This window comes from Geospiza fortis, unplaced genomic scaffold (genome assembly GCF_000277835.1).
Source record: "Geospiza fortis unplaced genomic scaffold, GeoFor_1.0 scaffold23, whole genome shotgun sequence".
Lineage (NCBI taxonomy): Eukaryota > Metazoa > Chordata > Aves > Passeriformes > Thraupidae > Geospiza > Geospiza fortis.
In genome coordinates this window covers 1,542,586-1,545,562 of record NW_005054303.1, presented here as the reverse complement: position 1 = coordinate 1,545,562, position 2,977 = coordinate 1,542,586, and positions in this window count along the sequence as shown.

Below are 2,977 nucleotides of genomic sequence, written 5' to 3'. Positions count from 1 at the left end.
GTGCATGGTAGAGAAGAGCCATACCAGACTAGAAGGGTAGTGTGTTCCTCCTGCCCACATTTTGGCCAGGCTCACAGTCCTGCTCCATGCTCCACCCTCTTTGGCAAGTCTTCTCCCCATGGGTGTTTCTGCACTGAAATCAGTGCTGGGCCCCTCAGCCCAGCAGCACACTCCTGACACTCCTGCACCTGCATTCTCTTACCACAGGGCATGGCTCTGTACCACAGCCCAGCTGGGGCTGCACTTGCACTTGGCAGCCTCAGCACTTGGACAAGGTGCAGGCAGCCCCAGGCGGTGCTGCCCTGAGCTGGCCCCCATGCCAGGATGACCATGAAGCTCCAAGCAGGCAGTGATCTATCTAGCAAGGCACAGTGTGTAGTTCTATCCCGAACATTTCCTTCTGGCTGCCTCCCTGGTTGTATTTCCAGACACGGTGTCTGCCCCTAGCGCTGGTGAATCACCCCAAGGAGTGTAGAGCAGGGCAGGAGCCTTGCTTTGGCTAGTGTGTGAGCATCACCCACAGATGTGTGCAGGAACTGGCTCAGCACAGGGGGACTTCAGAGAGGATGAGCTTTGCTTAAAGCACTTGGACCATCCCCTTTAAAGGGGGAGCCAAGAGGTATCTGAGGTATCTGATGTCTTTCTTCTCCTTCCATTAAAGAGCCACTGAGGCTGTAACAAGCTGCATTTCTGTGGCATAGCAGTCCCAGCTCAGACATTGTTTGTGCAGCACAGATTGACCTTGGATCCACACTTGTTTGAGGTATTTCATACATAGGATTGATAGAGACGATAAAAGCTAATACTAGCTACTATTTTAGTTCCTCTTTGTTGATAAACAGTTAGAAATAACAAGGGTCATTACTGTCAAAACAAAACCTCCCTTACCTATAATGACAGAAATAGCTGAGGAACTACAACCTTCTTCTTGGACCAGATCTTCAAATTCTTTTGGTGGTCTGCAGTACAGAAGCTATGGGGGAGCTCTTGCAGTCCCAACTGTCCTACTGGAGGGATGCTGGGATAAAAACTCAGTATCCACCCTAGCTGGGCTGAACTATCCATGCAGAAGGCTTAGACAAAACTCTACAGATCTCTAAATCTTCTCTACACTCCCTGTTGTCTTGATTGGTAACTTCAGCACTATTCATGGCTGGGGAATTCAGCCACCTTTCCACTAGGCAGCTGTTGCACAGGGAAGTAGAACACAGCATGTACCACGTTTTGGAAGTGTCCTTCTCTAAAACTGACTTTATGCTTCAAAGGAATATGTGAAGGTGACAAGGGCTGCAGCAGTTACTGAGGGTCCCTGTGGGAGCCCCTAGAAGGGTCCATAGGAGGTGAGTGCCAGCAAATGAGAAGTGCCAAGAAGTGCACACTGCACTTGATGAGCAGCCTGGGCACAAGGAGCTTTTCAGGGCCTGCTGTTCTGCAGGTTGGGTATATGGAGAAAGTTCCACAGAAAAGGCAATAATCATCATAAAGACTGAAGAACCAGGCACTTCTCTGCAGTGCCAGCTGCTGCCACCCTCACTGTCCTGATGGTCTCAAGTGCGCACCCTTGAGCTGAGCACCTCGAGGCTAACTGAGTATGTCAGCTGTGCCTTTCGGAGTGATGCATTTGATTCCTAGGCTCTCTTGACCCAGGTAGGTGGCCATCGCCTGTAGGAAGCGCCGCACGCCTTTGCCGCAGGGAGCAGCCAGGCCGCCCGTGCGCCCTTCCCGGGGGTGGCTGGGAGAGCCCGAGGGCGCCGTGCTGCCGCGGCCTGCGCTCCTGCGGCCTGCGCTCCTGCCTGCCTGCCTCCTTCCCTGCCTGCCTGCCTTCTTCCCTTCCTGCCTCCTTCCCTGCCTGCCTGCCTCCTTCCCAGCTTGCCTCCGTGCGTGCCTGCCTGCCTGCCTCGGGCCCTGCTGGCCTGCTTGCCTCCTACCCTCCCGGCCCTGCCCGCCTGCCTCCGGGCCGTGCTGCTCTCGGGCCAGGCAGCCGCAGCCTTTACTCCGGCCAGAAAAACCAACATTATTTTTTGGTTAATTGTTATTTATAACAATAGCGTTAATTGTTATTTATAACAAATCCCCTCCCCTCTTCTCCTCCTTCTCTGGGCGATGCGGAGCGCGGTCGGGAGGTGCTCTCCTCTCCCCGCACAGTGCTGCTAACACGCACCAGGGGAGTAGGAGAAACCATCGCGGGCGAACAAATCAGCTTTTGTGTCCACGAGTCCCTTGATGGGCAGAAGGTTCAAAGACGCCTGAGTAATCCAGCCTTAGAGCTCCCTCAGTTCAGGGGTGCCTGAGCAATCCAGCCTCAGAGCTCCCTCAGTTCAGGGGTGCCTGAGTACGCTTAGCATTTCCCTGGTGCTTGAGTCCAGTCCTTCGGGACCCATCCTGCATAAAGCATCAGGCACATTGACAGAGGAAAATGGGGTCTGCAGAACATAACTGCACTGAAGAAATTGAGCAAATCACAAAGGCAATATTAAAGTATTGATGATCAGAATCAGTCTCTGCTGGAGTCAGTATTTGCTCTAGATGTTCTGGGCTCATTACTGATGCCAAATTTTAAAGGAGCATGGATTTTTACAGTTACCAAATTAGGTTCCATCATGAGCTTTCATTAAAAATATAAGAGCTGGGTACTTGGAGAAGATTAGCACTCTGCTTTCCTGGGATATAAGAGTGTTTACATCCACTGGCATCCTATAGTGGGTGTTGATGGGAGGCAGCAAGGTTTGGTATGTGCTTCTGCAGAATGTAAAGGACTTAGAACTCTTAATACGGTGAATTAAAAAAAAAAACAAAAAAAAAAGAATTACATTTATTTGCCTTAACACAGTCTTTTCAACCATCTTTTGCAGAGAGAATGCAAATAAAGAAAAAAAAGTATTCCGTTTTTTTATGACAAATAACAAGAATACATTGTCTAAAGCCTAATTTTTTCAAGTCTGATGTTAGGTCTGTTATTTTTCTTTTTTCTTTCTGC